The sequence below is a fragment of the Squalius cephalus genome (assembly GCF_949319135.1).
Source record: "Squalius cephalus genome assembly, chromosome: 17".
In the NCBI taxonomy this organism is placed as follows: Eukaryota; Metazoa; Chordata; class Actinopteri; order Cypriniformes; family Leuciscidae; genus Squalius; species Squalius cephalus.
Window position 1 is genome coordinate 10,359,000 of NC_137138.1, and position 17,456 is coordinate 10,376,455.

The 17,456-nt window shown below is 38.2% G+C and overlaps 1 long non-coding RNA gene across 2 annotated transcripts in view; it reads right to left on the reverse strand.

Moving 5' to 3' along the window:
* Positions 1-17,456, reverse strand: part of LOC307144707 — a 65,245-nt gene that overhangs the window by 22,933 nt on the left and 24,856 nt on the right. Inside the window, exon 1 of one of the 2 annotated variants that reach the window (XR_013818818.1) lies at positions 6,998-7,066. The exons of the other annotated variant lie outside the window; for it this stretch is intronic. This is a non-coding gene — a long non-coding RNA (uncharacterized lncRNA). Of the gene's footprint in view, positions 1-6,997; positions 7,067-17,456 lie in introns of those variants that run through there. 2 annotated transcript variants of the gene reach the window in all.

Below are 17,456 nucleotides of genomic sequence, written 5' to 3' on the forward strand. Positions count from 1 at the left end.
ATACATAATGCAAATTTACCAGTGAAAGCTTTTTATAAATACAATATAGGTAGGTCTAAATCTGGGTGATTACTTATATCAATGTTATATAGTAGTAGTAGTAGTAGTAGTAGTAGTACTTTATTGTTCAGCCTTAGCTGAAAATTGGTCTTTGTTCTCACCATACAATCACAAAAACAAATAACAATACACAACATCCACCCGATACATCTAACAATACACAACATCAACAATATCAAAGATCAAAATATTCACATTTCCTACCTCTTATTCAAAAGACTTATTGCATTTGGTACAAAAGTTTGTTTATATATTGTTTTAATTGCTTTTGGTGTTCTGTAACGACGACGTGATGGTAATAATTCAAAAACATGATTCAAGGGGTGTGTTGTGTCTCTTGTTAAAGTCAAAGCTTTTCTCTGAACAGCAATTTGATATAACTGAGCGACTGACTTTTGCTTAGATCCTATCATTTTACCTGCTACTCTTGTAATTCTGTCTAATTTTACTTTATTCACAGATAACTTTATTCAGAGATTAACTCGTCTGAACCACACAGTTATCCCTAAAACACTCTCAATTAAACTATAAACTCTTTGCAGAACAACCTGACTTACAGAAAATCCTCTCAATTTCCTTAGCAAGAATAGCCTTTGATTTGCTTTCTTACAAATAAGATCCACATTATCAGAGAAATTCAATTTACAGTCAATCATGGTTCCCAAATACTTAAAAGTCTTCACAATTTCAACAGTTTGATCACATAACATTATTTCTGTTAGAGGCTCAGACTAATTTAAAATCGACACTTTTGTTTTACTTACATTTATCAATAAAGAACTTGCTTCACACCATTTTTCTAGTTTCAAAACCTGCTCCTCATACTCAAAATTTACAGTCTTTCCATAAAAGTGCCACAAGTGCCATATCATCTGCATATTTGTATAATTTATAATTCTCATGCTGCACTCTTATACCACTTGTATAAACAGAAAACAACAGAGGTGACAGGACACATCCGTGTTTAAAAAAAAAATATATATCTGATTTAAACACCAGAGCACAAAATCGCTGTGATCTATTTGTTAAAAAATTCTTTATCCAATGAACTATTCCTCCATTTACACCTAGAACCAGGAGACGTTCCAAGAGTAAATGTATCTGCATAGTATTAAAGGCAGAGGTAAAATCAATAAAAAGAACATAAGCCTTTGCTTGTTGTAAATGGCTGGCAATTGTATCAGCCATAGTCAGCGTGGCATCCTCTGTCTCTCTTTGCGATTTATATGCAAATTGCAGTACATCTAGTTGGTCTGATATGTATGGTTTAAGGTGATAACTAACTACTCTTTCCATGCATTTATCGAGTACTGATGAAAAAGCCACAGGACGAAAGTCCTCTAGATTTTTTGCTCTTACTTTTTTAGGAAGGGGTCGTATAAATGATAACTTCCATGTATTTGGTACGATCTGTAAGTCTAATAAAAACTGAAATAATTTTGTTAAGGGGTCAGTTAGTTCATTTGCACATATCTTTAAAACTCTGCCCTTAAGGCCATCTGGACCCGGTGCTTTATAGGGCCTAATACACTTAAGGCACCTTCTGATCTGGTCACCTGTCAACCAAATCGGCGGCCCCACTGGAATCCTATCACTGATTTCTTCAATCTTATTCCAATTATCAACTGCATCATATGTCCCATAAAACAGATTCAAATCATTAACCCATTTAAAAATATGTGTCCCTATAATAATATAATTATTTACATCTCTCGAGTCACGCCCCATCATCTTATTCAAGCCTTTCCAAGCACTCCTTGCATCTTGATTCGCTAACTGATCCCCTACCTTACATTTAAAATCAATTTTTGCTTTTTGTATCATGGCTCTCAGTTCCTTCCTTTTAATCTTAAAACCCTCATGATTATTTTCACAAAATGCCCAGGGGTGCGTTCTCCGATAACGTTGTCTCTTAGCGCGCTACGAAGACTCAAAAGGTACACCTTAACTACAGGTATACCTTTCCTACGTGTGTTCTCCGAACTATACCTTAGGATGTTGCTTAAGGTAAACCTTCTTAAGTTCGACCTTAGCAGGCGCTGTCCATGGTGGAGGCGCTGAATAGGTTGATATCGATGCCTCGATGATCGATTGTGCGCTCTTTCCTTCACAGCGGTATAGGTAAAGTATTGAGAAAACAATGTTCTTTATAAAGAAGCGTTTTAGAAATAGTACAAACTGCATTTATCGGGGCTCATTGAAACATGCAGAAATAAATATGAGTATGTGTTTATAATTTAGCAAGTGTGCAATCCCAAACCCTCACGGCCATAAGTGTGTAAATGTTCTCCACAACGTATGCTGATTATCCACCAGCCATGTAGTTGACATACACTAACTGGCTCCGCGGACGGCGCCGTCTTTGATTTAAAACAAGTAGCCTACTCGCTGTCTTACTGCCATAGCTATAAAATTTGTGTAAACTCATCTTTCTTTATATAGACTCCTAAGCCTTTTCTGTCAAATGGTTCGCCAGCTGATGTGCCTTAGGATAGTAATTAAAAAAGCTAACAACCATTAGTGTATGGAAACTTTATTAATGAAAACACTTCCATACACTGGGTGTAGGCTATAACAACTTAAGTATTTTATGTGTAAAATTTTAAAGTAAAGTAAAAATGTAATTGTAATACTAAATCAGATTTTATATTAAATGTTCATATAAAATTTTCTATGTGTAATTAAACTGCGATGTAAAAAAGCTTTTTGCGTAGTGGTGGCCACTAGCGGTATGAACCGTCAGCAGCGATAAGGTATAGCTAAGAGCGCTCCAGACCAACCTTACGAACGTATGACTTACAGAAGGTATACTTAACTAAGAAGGTTTCGGAAACCACGTATTAACGATAAGGTACTTCTTAAGGTACAACTTAAGAACGACGTAGCGTTAAGGTAGTTTCGGAGAACGCACCCCAATTCTTTTCATTAAGGAGTTTCTTTAAATCTTTAAAGAGAGAGATATAGCCTATCGTCATATCGTCCAGCCTTAAAACTTGTATAGTTTTTGTCAGTGTTTATTTAAAAACATCCAATTATGCAAAATATAAGATGGTAAATATTTAATTGATGAGTTGTCAATGCAATATATAACAATTCAGTTATACAAATTTATAGGGTAGATTTCACCCCAAAATTCAACATATTGACACAAAATGATGCAATGACTGCAAATCCACATTTCCTTGCCTGGAGTCCAGTGGTTTCTATGAATTGCAGCACTCCAGTTGCTTCTCTTTTTCTGTAGCTTTCAGCAGTCTGTAAAATACAGACCAATTTCTTGTCAAATCTATTTGTACAGTCAATCTCAAAGCTCTTTCCCTTTTTAGGTGTGTTTTTCGCTGCATTCACGCTGAAAACCAATGCTGCCACTCAGTCTTTTACAGGGTATCTGCACAATTTTTAAAGTCAAATTTAAGGCTTTTAAAGACCTTTTTAAGACCTGAAGAAATCAAAATGAATATCATACATTTTTTATATTCTATGCAGTGGTCAGTTCACAGTAGTGACCGAAATTATCATTTTTATTAAGGGGCAATATTTGCCACCTTAAATTGATTTCCAGGGTCATTTTCACCAATATATGGATATTGTTTCTAAACGTAGTATGTAGGGTTGCGCGATATGCTCCATTTTCATATCGTCCTATCGTCAGCCTGTGAGATCGGCGATACACGATATTATCCTGAGGGGGGCGGGGCTTACTTATTTGATTATTAACTTGCTTATTTACTCATCAATTTGTTATTACTTCGTTTTAAATGAGAATCTTTTTCTATTTTGCTAGCAAAGGTGGAGTGTTTATTAATAGGCTAAATCAGGTTATTTCCTGGTATAGTGAGGTAAAAAAAAAGATCCTAATCATTCTTGTATCTGACCATTCTTGTATATTTCAACATGTCAGCGGGAAATTTACGGACACACATGATCCCCTCATGCCGTTACTGATGCAGCATTTTGACTGTAGGCTGCTTCTGCACGAGATCATGAGAACACGTTTTAATTTATTGGGTCAAGAACGAGTCGGAGTCTGCGATATGTCCTCCTACCAGTGCTCTCTCTGTCTGGATGCACTTCACTTATGCGCACCGCACTTCAATAAGCCGAAATAACGCGGGTTTTAAATGCCGGGAGAAATCAGAGGCAAAAATCTAAAAGTCGATCGGTACTTACTTATGACTTGACTCTGATAAAGGAAAATGGGTTAATCCGTTTACATGACCACATGCATTGTCAGTTTATTCAGCATAATCGAGTTAATAACGTGCATGTAAACGCGATCATTCCCTGAAAACGAAAGCAGAAACGGACTGCGCTTTCACTGCATTAACTGCGCGTTCTCTCAGAGACGACGGTGGATATAGGCTAACGGTAGGCTACAGCATCTTAATTTACTGGCTTAATATTTCTCTTGTGGACTTACATTATTGACAGTGAAAAAAATAGAAGAATATTTCTTGTTAAACAAGTTTGAAGTTGCTTGTGATTTTCACAGGCAGAGTTTCACAGATGCTTCGTGTAGCCTACTAAAGACTTTATTAGGCCTAGGCGGCCTATATAATTTTATTGATATTATTATTATAATTAATATTTTGTAATTGTACTGTTTTTAGTGTTTTTACTGTCATCAAATATTTTGTTAATGTGCTATGGAAACAAAATACTGACGAACAACGATGCCGCGTCTTCATCTTGGCTCTGTATAAGAATGATGTGTCTGTTAAAACAAGCACTCTTGGCAATTTGTGAATGGATCACCTTGCAATTCAATTTCGTTGTGGGATGTAATTTTTTTCTGTTTTAAAAATATTTTCTTTGAGGAGTCCTCATACGCGCGCGTCGGTGACGTTGCATGTGTGGGTATGTGATGTCGCAAGTGTGGTTATGTGGTGAGATGTCGTTATGAATTTAGGCAAGGCAAATATAATTGTAACTATACTAGCTTCATAATAATAATAATGATTTAATACATTAATAGGAAAACGAGCCAATTATCGTATTGATATCGTCAAAGGCATCTGCCATCGGCGATATCTCTGTCTATCGTCGATACACGATACTATCGTCTATCGGCACAACCCTATAGTATGCATCACCTTTTATGTCAAATTCTAACATTCAAATTAAATTACATTAGAATAACACAGTACCAATGTCAAAATAAATCATTAAATTAAAATCCATCCTTGCAGTGCAGAGGTGACACAGAAGCGACATCAAAACTGGCATTAGCCTACTATATATACACTTAATTTACAATTGCATAAATAAAGCTATTCAATATTTAAATATGAAATGATTTATAATTTTAACGTTTTAATTAAAGGATACTTTAAATATGAAACTAAAACCACCAGTAGGTGGCGGCAAGTCACTGTCTTAATAAGCGAGTTGTTGGAGTCATTTATTCAACCGATTTGTTCAAACGGCTGATTCATTCAGAAAAACAAGTGATTGCTCATTGAATCGTTAAAATGATTCGTTCAAAACGCGGATTTCAGTAAAAAAAAATTAAAAATCATCGCTGTCTGTTGGACCACGGCTTCATTATGAAATTCTCGTCGGCGATATAAAGTGAAAATTGACAATATTGTGTCCAAAAAGTAACTCACAATGTTAAAGGGATACTTCACCTCTGGGAAGATGAATGTGTATTTAAAATAGGTCATTTAAGTAGAAGAAATGTGGAGAAATTTTTGAATTTGGAGCTTTCTAGACTGAGAAAAGCCAGAAAATGTATTTTTGGCTTATGTGGATGAAAGACAACAACTCCCAGAATGCACTTGCTTCGCTGCCTTAGGAGGCCACGCCTACCGGTTAGAGAGCACAGTTGAAAACAACAAGGCTAGCCTAAGTAAGTGATGAGTTTGCCAGGGATTTAGAGACCCAAAATGTCCGGGATTCGGCTTTTGCGTTCTACAGTCGCCATTCATCATGTTTACTGTGGCGAGCAGGACGAGGCTGACGGCCGCGGGAGAACGGCGCGAGGCCGATGGCGTCATTACTGAGACGCGCCGGGTCTCGCATCTCTCACGGAGGAGCGGAAATTTTCTTAGCAAGGGTAAAACGCACATCAACCGATCACTTGTTTAGCGTTCATGTAAACACTACAGTCAGATTCACCGATCGGAATTAATTCAGTTAGATTGAAACGAGAGGTGTGCATGTAAACAATGAATGGCGACCGCAGAACGCAAAAGCCGAATCCCGGACATTTTTAACAGTCTCGCCCGCCGGACAAGTCCGGGAAAAGGAGGATGGTAACCCCTACTTACTCAGCTTTCTCCTATTATTCAGCTTTCTCCACAGAACAAGAGCATGCTAGCTTAGCTTCCAAAGAAAGACGGCTGATACTGTGTACATTCTGTGAGTGAGATCCCACCCTGTATGGGCGGGTTGTAAACATGCGGAACAACGCCATCTACTGGCTGTAGTCTTTAGCCTCTGGACAGAAAATCCTCCGATGACGCAAAATGACGATTTTTGCGTCATCGGAGGATTTTTTCCAGACAAAAAATACATAAATCTCTCCTCTCAGGGGGATATGAGGGGGGAAAGCATGGTAATTCGAAAATACTACAGGTTTTCTACTAATACAAAGCTTAGTGCTAAATCCTGAAGTAACCCTTTAACTTTATTGTTAATTTAACTGTTGTATAAAATAAATAGCACATTTGCAATTGTGCAAAGGAAAACGGCACTCTTGCCCATGTGATATTCTAATATAACAACATAATATGATATAAATATAAGACAAAAACTCATTTGGGGACATCTATAACTGCACTGACACATCACGCAGTGAAAGCAAGCATGAGAGACAAACGCGATGTCAGCTCGCACTCGCAGTGCCTCGTACATAGTTAAAACAATGATTACAATATCATCATAGTTCATAGACAATATCGCACACTCCAAAGCACATAAAGAATGAACTTACAATTGAACTGACATTTACTCGTTTTCTTCTCTCCTCTCGCGTGCAGGAGACAGACGTAGGCTAATAAACTGCCGTAAGTGACGCGAATTGTCACGTGAACAAGCAAATCCACCAAGATAGAATTAAAAAAATAATACGTAGGCCTACGCTAATTAGATAGTTTTAATTTCGAAAGCATTTAGATAAGTCTAAGTCAAAGTGTCATCTAAAATTTGAGACCTTTCATAAGTAAAAATAAGACATTTAAAAAAAATAAAAAAATTTAAGACTTTTTATGGCGTTAAATTTAAAAAATCTAATTTAAGACCTTTTAAGACTTTTTAAGGATCCGCGGGGACCCTGCTTTTAGCCACTCAGTGGGTGTAACCGCAGTCACTCCGGCCGGTGGTGACGTCACATCATGCATACCATCTATAGCAACATTTTAGTTAGTGTCCAAAAAGAAAAATCATAATTTTATCACCCTCATGTTGTTCATTCAATCAACCCTCATTCAATGTTCTGCCATCTGCATTTGATTTCCCTAAAAAAATTTGCTACACTGTAAAAAAAAAAAAAAAAAAAAAAATTATAGGGGAAACCTGTTGTTTCAGTATGTTGCAGTAAAAACCTGTTGGTTAACTTAGTTTACCATATTTGGTGAAAAACTATGGTTATAAGGTTATAAGTACAGGCCACAATATGCCAATCCGTAATACATGAAATGAACGGATTTGAGCCTCAGTGAATTTCTGGCAAGTATAGCTGTGTTTTTTACCCTAAATTTAACAGGATATTTTTCACTGTGTAGCTAAATTAGGCTTAGCAACACTAAGGAGTCGGGCATTTTGTTCCAAAAAATCTGTGTAGCTGGTGAGTACACCAAGAGTAATTTTTACCACAAAATGCTATCAAACACTTAAAGAAGTTGACATGTGGTGAAAATAACATTGTAATATAAAAATGCCAGAATTCTCCTGTTACTGTATATGCACCATACGTGGCCTGCCACATTTTGCAACTCAACGACACATGAATTGCTTGCATTTCTAGAAGCATTTCCATATTTGCGTACACATTTAAAGCTGCAGTCGGCAACTCTGGCAGATTGGGTCGATTTAGCCAAAATTTTGAATGTTTACAACTCTCATGCCCCTCCCCCACTACCAACGAGCACCCGCCCATCGTCAGTGCGTGTGCACCAGATTTTCTGTGAACGCATCTGTCTCTTCAGCATCGATCAACACCATGGACTCGGAGGTAGGCTCCCCTGGCTAATCTATCCATAGATAGCAATAACCGAGGAATTGGAAGCTTGTTAGTAGATTTTCTCTCCGCCATCACGCTTCGTACAATCTTCAGGCGAACGTCGTGTGCATGTGATATTGTAACGTGCGCGAGGGAGGGGGAATCTGTGGCGTGTGCACGACCTGTGATTGACAGTCAGATCTCACACCCCCCTGCGCTGATTGGACCCGATGATCCGGGAGTGGTGGATTTTTGCAAAACAAATAACACGCTCCAGGTGGAGTTAGAAGCTCGGGTTTTTTCTAAAACCACTTTATTTATGTTGTTCTGTCGGATTATAGTGTCGATTTCACTGAATATGATCAAAAAAATGTTGCCGACGGCAGCTTTAAATAGCGAATGTTTCAGGCCTATGCATAAGCTTCCCTAGTTTCTTAGCTTCTTTCTCTCTCTCTCCCTCCTTCTCCTGAAGTGCTCCTGACTGCATTTCATAGACAAAATATCCTCTATAGCAGCTGTCAAAGTGGTTAGCCAGTGGCTTGAATCTTTATCTGCAGTTTGACGTCTAATATATATATAAAAAACTGCCCTACAGGTTCGATATCTTTTCCCTTTCCACACTGTGCAGGAGGAAGAAACATAAAGCTTCTCTCAGGTTCTAAACGAGCACATTTAGAAGGTTATTCAGCTCTCTCCACTGCGGCCAGAGGAACTCACAGAGATAACGGAGAACAAACACACACAAAGACACACTCAAAAGTGGTGCTTTTAATTAGTCCAGTCACTCTAATGAATGTTAGGAAGGATGGGGGGTGTGTAAGATGAGAATGGCCCACAATGACTTTTAGTAAACAAATCGTTATTGAACCATTTTCCCTCCTCTTGCATGAGCATTAGCATGGCCACACATATTTTCAAAGCATACAAACATTAACAAAAATTACTGGCTCATAAATGCATTACACTAATAAGCGGTGGCAGAGGAACATTTAGTAGAATTTCAAAAGTCACATCCAAATAAAGCCATTAGAAATTACCAGTAAATGAGCTATTCGCCATGAATAATGAATTCCGTTACAAACTGAATCACTCAGGGCACGTTCGATTACTCATTCAGACAGAATAAACCGCCGATGCCGCATAAAACACTTTAGTCAGCCTCCAGTTTACGCCGTCGGCAGGCAAAGTAAGATTTAAGTTTTCAAACTTGCCTATTGTGCGTTTACACACTTGTGCACTAATAGAAGCTTTCCGTCTTCATACAGCGACTTGTTTTTCTGCAAACCCATCTTGGATGAGAACAGCATAAAGAGTTGTACATAATTACACTTTACTGGTCAGCGAGTGCCCACAGTGGGCTCGTAGACAGCTTTTTATTTTCACACTTCAATTTGTCGTTATTTCCGCTAACTGCACCACACTGCAGTGCTTGGGTGTTGTACAATAACACCCATATCCGCACAATGTTACGAAACCAGTGAACTGCCACAGTGGACGAGTTCAACCTATAAACAGAATAATTAATGAAATTAGTACAGAGTCGATCAAATATCTGCATTTTTATCATGAATTTTCCTAACTATTTGAAACAAACATGTTTTGACTTGATTGTGTCCAAGGCAAACTCTAATGTGAAAATAGCTCAAAGCCTTTTTTATTCAAACAATTGATTCATAGTAGAAATATGCATTTAAAAACATAAAATGGCTGTAAATCAGTGTTGTTATTGTTAACTAAAATTTGTAAATTTGTACAATGTAACTGCGCACTGAGTGACAGCCTTTCAATGCGCAGAGACGCTGTTTAGTTTCGGTTACATTGGTTACGGAAAATGTCCTCGTTTTTGTGCATGCTGACCACATCGTAACACTTATTTATATAGCAACAAATAAATATAAATAAATGAATAAATGGCGATAATACCGCATATCGCACTATTGAGCCACTCAAAATTACCACAAGGGAAATTCATTCACCGCAACAGCCCTAGTCACGACACCTCGGCTAATCCCGTCTCTTTACCCATTTTCGATTATGCGGGAGTGACACGCATATGGCGACGGCCGGCTCCGCCCACTTTGGGCTTCAAAAATGCTCTTCAGAAACCTACGGGTGACGTCATGGACACTACGCCTGTGTTTTTTTTACAATCTATGGTTGCTACGTAGGTATGCAACAGGAAGTGAGACTGGAATTTGCTGAGGACTTGGCACTTCAGAATCAATTCATTCTTTTGCATGAAAGGTAATATTTGAAAAAGCATAGGCTAATAGGGGCACTTAAATAAATCTTTTAGCTATTTTAATACCGAAGTCTGATTTAAACCCATTTTTTCTAATTTCTCTTAAGTATCCACAATGACCACTCCATGACATTGTCTTTTTGACATGTTCTTTTGGTGTTCAAGCTTGGCTGAAACTGCATTCTACAGTATATAGCCTAAAATGATTTTCTTATACATTCAGTCATTCAGTTCAAATGAAACCCACAATCTTATACTAAGCTGCTATGCCGCTACCATATATCTTGCATACCTGATGCTCCTCAGTTCATGAAATCACCGCATATTTTACAAGCAGATCACTGCGGTGGTGTTTTACAGGCCCTGTGTCCTCCAGCCTCTGCTCTGAATCTATCAGAGGTGATAGATCTCAGTCCTTGGAGTCTAGTTTGTGGTAATGACCGAATTGGAGTTTAAATACAGGATGAATTCTAAATGTACAGGGGATCTCCTGACCTTTGATTTACATGGTGAGTAAGAGATTAATTTGGAATAAAAAGTTCAGATTCATCGTAATTCCACCAGACACAGCAAGGTTGTTGTTTTTTCTTACAGAGTAGCAAAAAACAAACTAGCAATGATGGACTGGGACTAAATAAATCAGCTCAAGACCAACACTGGCCCATCATAACCCACAAAACTCACAAAAGAGGCGTTCACTAGCAAGTTCATCCCTAGTTTTAAATACACTTTCATATTCTATCAACTGATATATTCTATTCATATTCTACAGTTTCATATTCTATCATAATGTGATAGAATGTTACTGAACGTTTCTTTAAATACTATTGCCTTCAACTGCGTTCACTCACTCCCCATGAACATTCCTCCTCTGAAGTTATTAAGTTTCAGCAATTATCAACTGTTTGGATATTTGCTAAATCATTCTTACGCTCTACACATCACATACGTTTCAGTGAGTGAACACCATAAACAAATTTCCTTAAAACAAACCATATAGCTATTTATGCTAAATTGCAGTTTTCTAAGGTTACTTCTTAGCATCTTTTGGCCATTTTGTAAATGACTGCTCTACGCTGCTCAGTGAGCCGAATGTTAAGTGACTGGAAATCTGCTTTGCGGCGACTGTGAGAGAATTGAGAGAAGTCTTGTGGAGAAAGGCTAAGTTACTTAACTCTCCCAATGCGAACAATAGATCAACAGACTCAAATGCTCTTAGAGGCCTCAGTTGAGTAAACAAAACAGAGTGACCTTAACATAAATGCCATTTAGACTTCTGTCATCTCATATGGCGGCATAATGAGGACATGTCAGCCGTCCTTTAAGTAAATAAACTGTAAATGGGCATAAATCTGTGCAGCTAGTGAGTCCACCAGTGTATTCATCTAATAAATGTCTTAAAGTGCATTCTAAACCAATGAAATCAGGGGGTGGGGAAAGGAATAAATCATGATAAATCAAGGTAATTATCACTTGTGAACAAAATATATTTCCAAAAAAAGTTGCAAAAGTGATCAAATGGAATTTAATTGTGTGTATTTAGAATAAATAAAATGCTAACTACGTAATTAGAAAGACAATTTCCATGGCCATCATACCAGTATGTCAATGTATTATTTCAGTTTGTATACTGTGCTATCAATGCTGAAGTGACAAATAGGCAGCACCACTCGAAAACAAATGGGTTTCGGTAACCTACCTACAAAATCCTTTCTATGGACCAAATTCTTAAAACTGTGGGCAAGAAAGAAATTGTAAAAGGCCTGTGTCAGTTGGCCAGATGTTTCTGGAATGGAGTGTTTTACCAAGTACGTAAATAAGACTTGCTAACAGCCCCTGTCTGTGTGTCTCTTTCAGTTACTCTCATAGAGACGAGGGCTCAGGTCGGCAGAGAGCCCAAGGTTGAGGGGGTTTCTGCTGATTGTCGAGGACATTTCTTCTGGTCTCAAGCCTCTCTCTGGCCAGGATAAAGCACCGGGATATATGCGGCGAGCCGATGTATGCAACGGCAGTGAACCACCTCATCTGAATCCGCTGGGGCCTCTTGTCTTACAAGGACACAGCCTGGATATTCCCACCTGGCGTAAACACTATTGGACAGGCGTGGAATTGAAGAGCACTCTCTTTCCCTACACTCACTCAAATCAGCAGAGGAGGCGCATGGTGTTCATTCACTCGACCCAAATGTTCTCTTTCTATATCTTTCTTTCTCTATCACACTTTTTCCTCCCTCATTCACTCTCCCCCCCGAGATGAAGGACGAATCCCTGAGTGGAAGAGAGAGAGAGAGAGAGAGAGAGCCTGTTGAAAGTTCTCATGGTGAGCCTGCCTAAAGCTGCTCTCTATAGCATGATCAATATTTGACCTTCCACAGTATTATCATTCTTCTCTCCCTCTTTTTTTCCCTTATTCCCCCGTTGGAGCCTGAAATTACATTCTCTGCTAAAGGCCGCCATGCACAGTAGCTTCTTAAAATGGCCCTGCCAACTACAGAGAGAAAGAAAGAACACCGGACGGGCTTCAGAATGAGAGCGCCAGCCGCCTCCGAGGAACCTGGGGAATAGAACAGTCTGTCACAGAAGCATCGCTGATGCAATAGAGTACAGCTCGAGTCAGCCTGGGCTAATAGTTCCTGCTCATGCCTAGACAATATTCAGGTCTCAAATGATAGTTAAAAAAAAAAGTCAATGCCTCATAATGTGACTGTTTTACTTTTTTGTATTACATGGTACGGATAGATTTAGCAGTACATGGTGTAGCAACCATTACAATTTTGTTCTACCAATTTATAAATAATAATTTAATAATAAACTAATAGTAAAACAAAAAATAATACAGTAGCAATATCTTGGAGAAGTCCTGGGAAATTCCATCCAAAACATTCTACAGGTCATAGACAGAGACAGTAAGTAAGAAGGAACATGCTTTCAGGCTTTCCCCTCATTACTTGGATTAATCTGGCAAATTAATTTTGTGTTGACATTGAAGAACGTGTTGCAATTTTCTTTTGATTAAAAGCTGCAGTGTTTTTTTGAATAATCGCCTTTTATGTTTGGAATAAATGTATTTTACAAAAAAAAAAGAAGATACTAAAATAAAATATGAAGTGAAAATAAAATAAAGCGCCTCTGATGATTACAGAAATAAATTAAAGTGAAATCATTTGAACAAAGGGAACATGATAAAACCCACTGATGTGAAAGAGTTTGTGTGTGCACGTCTGTTTGATAATAAAATATTAAATTCCTCAGGGATTTAGATCATGCTGGGTTTAATTCTGTTGGAATAGTAATCAAAAGAAACATAAATTAAAATAAGAAGATGAAGAAAAAAAAATGTATTGGCTTTTTGGGGGAATACAACATTAATCAAATAGAACTAAATTACTGTACATTCTTATTTAAATTCCTGCTTAACCTTCGAGTTCTCGTTCACCAGAAGAAGCCGAAGTCCAGCGTCAACCACTCAAACCTATTAAAAAATACAAATTACATGCTTCTCAAATCTCAGTGTGATTTAATTCAGTCTATTTAGATGACGCCCCTCTGGGCTTTACTAAAACAGAAGGTACCGAAGGACAGCTTACAAGTGTAACCAGAAACAACCTAAAGTACGACCATTCTGAATATTATTACAATAACATATGACTCAATAAAGGTAAATGTAATTCCGTCAGCTATAAATGGCTTTTTGTTGTTAGATAAAATAATTCACTCCGCAGAAGGTCTAGCCTACACTTGAAACGAACAAAGCATTTCACTTTTCTTCTATGCATCCATCCAAGTATCAATCTATCTACTAAAAGGGACACATCTGTCATAGAAAAACACAAAATGGAGGCCATTTGTTTGAAAATGTGCGTGTATGTATTATGCATCTATAGTTACCCCCATTTCCATTGAAATCAAAAGCTGATAGAAGTTTACTCATCCCCCTGTTTTGACTCCATTCAATCAAGTGTGAGTATAATTACCCAACTGCCGTATGCTAATCTATGGGGACCCAAATATTGCGGTTTGACAAATCCTTCATTTGTATTCACATGCCACACAAAGCATCAATCGTTCTTTGCGTACAGGCGCCCCCCCCCTAAACTTACCCGCACACCCCCCAATTCCCAGGAAAACAGAGCTGCGGAGCAAGCGCCGCCTGATTAGAACTGGGATGCATGCTGGGATCTGTGTGTGTCATTAATATCTTCCCATCCAGATGGCTCTTTCTAGGTATTTGAATTCATAAAAAGCGCTAAGGCTGGGTCCTGCCCTGGAAGAGTTTGGCGACGCAGGCTGTCAGCGGGAACAGAAACTGGGAATAAACAGAGTGTGCATTCCAAAGTTGGCCACCCGCTGGGGCTAATAAACGGCCCTCTTTCTTTGGTCACCCAGCCTCGGAGAGGAAACAGAGGCTGTAATTGCCATGGTGATGTGCTGAATCCGCAGACACAGGTAAGCGCACGTTCGCCGGTGCGTCGTGTTCTAAATGGGGACATTTTTCGCTCATCACCGGCGTTCATTACGCACACCATTGATTTGTGCAAAGTGTGTCTCTGTCATGTGTGGGCGTCTTTTTTAACAAGTTTCTGCAAGAAACAGCAAAAAAATAAAAATTGAGCGTGTGACTAATATGTATATAAATATATATTGAAAAAGCCTTGCGGTGCCTCTGTTATGTTTTGGACCTGAAACAAATGACAGTGGTGTGTTGATAGATGGATGAAAAGGTGAAAAGCCTGTCAGGCCGAGAGTGTTCCATCACACGGTCACAGCAGCTCTCGTCTTTTGTCTGTGTGTAATTATGACGGCCGCTGCAATCTCCTCACAAAAGGGTGAGTGGAGAGAGGGCAGTGTTTCTGTCAGCTTGTCTCCTCCCCTTTAAATACAGACTGCACAGCTGCCTCAATGAAAGAGTGGATCTCCCCCCGCCAGCGCTCTGTGACACCACTCTCAAACTCAGCTCATCTGTCTGTCTGTCTCTGTCCGTCTATCTGTCGGTCTTAAAAACTATCTATCTATCTATCTATCTATCTATCTATCTATCTATCTATCTATCTATCTATCTATCTATCTATCTATCTATCTATCTGTCTGTCTGTCTGTCTGTCTGTCTGTCTGTCTGTCTCTGTCCGTCTATCTGTCGGTCTTAAAAACTATCTATCTATCTATCTATCTATCTATCTATCTATCTATCTATCTATCTATCTATCTATCTATCTATCTATCTATCTATCTATCTATCTATCTATCTATCTATCTGTCTGTCTGTCTGCCTGTCTATATATCTGTCTGTCTGTCTGTCATCTATCTATCTATCTATCTATCTATCTATCTATCTATCTATCTATCTATCTATCTATCTATCTATCTATCTATCTATCTATCTATCTGTCTGTCTGTCTGTCTGTCTGTCTATCTATCTATCTATCTATCTGTCTTAAAAACTATCTATCTATCTATCTATCTATCTATCTATCTATCTATCTGTCTGTCTGTCTGTCTGTCTGTCTCTGTCCGTCTATCTGTCGGTCTTAAAAACTATCTATCTATCTATCTATCTATCTATCTATCTATCTATCTATCTATCTATCTATCTATCTATCAGTCTGTCTGTCTGTCTGTCTGTCTGTCTATCATCTGTCTATCTATCTATCTATCTATCTATCTATCTATCTATCTATCTGTCTGTCTGTCTGTCTATCTGTCTATCTATCTGTCTGTCTGTCTGTCTGTCTGTCTGTCTGTCTGTCTATCTATCTATCTATCTATCTATCTATCTGTCTGTCTGTCTGTCTGTCTGTCTGTCTGTCTGTCTATCTATCTATCTATCTATCTATCTATCTATCTGTCTGTCTGTCTGTCTGTCTGTCTGTCTATGTATCCAGTCATCTATTTGTCGGTCCATCTATCTGTTGGACCATCCATCTATCAGTCCATCCATCCATCTTTTTGTGCTTATTTTGTACAACTAAATATAGATATCTATACATTTGTCTATATATCTTTATTTACAATCAAAATAAGCATCCATCCATCAGAATATCCATCGTTTTATCCATTCATCAATTCATCTATCTAGTAGCCATCTATCTATCATTCTACTATATCTGGCCATCGTCTATCTATATCTATAATATCTATCAATATATTCACATATCTATCCATTTGTCTATCTTTATTTACTAAAAATAACAATAAAATAACAAAAAAAAAAAAACATGGATCGGTCTGTCTTGTCTATCTATCTGTCTATATCTATATTTACGCATATCTACTCATAGATAATTATAAGTAGATATGGTCAGATGGATGAATTGATCTATCTATCTATCTATCTATCTATCTATCTATCTATCTATCTATCTATCTATCTATCTATCTATCTATCTATCTATCTATCTAACGGTACATATATTCCTACCAAACGTCATGGCATGGGTATCATGGTTCGGTGCACACAGTCAGATGCCGAATACAGTCAGTCACAGGCGATCCACACTCCAATCCAGAAGGGGGTGCACGCTAGGGCTGCACGATTTGGGGAAAATTTCATATCGCGATAATTGAGGTCAATATTGTGATTGCGATATGTGATATAATAAATGGTTTAATGAGTCAACTTGCTTGGTTCTCAAGGAAAATAAATGCACACACAGATTAGTGATAATCTGCCTAAAGAAAAAAGTTCTTTAGTCAAGAGCAGTGAGTGTTTTTCTCTGTTCCCTTTGTTCTTTGATTAACTTTAGCGATAGATATAATTAGTGGCTACTGTGTACTGTCCCTTTAAGACCAGCCACTGCTGTCAGAGACGCGGATCTCACACGCGCGGCGCGCCTCATTCTCTCACGAGTCACAACTCTTCACGTCCATCATAAAGACTACTCTTATGTTATGAAGATACTCGACAAAAAGACATTTTGGCATAATTGTGTGTGTTATTGTTCTTTCAAGCTCGAAAGAGAACTGTATTCTGGCATGCCGTTTTGTGCGCACGCAC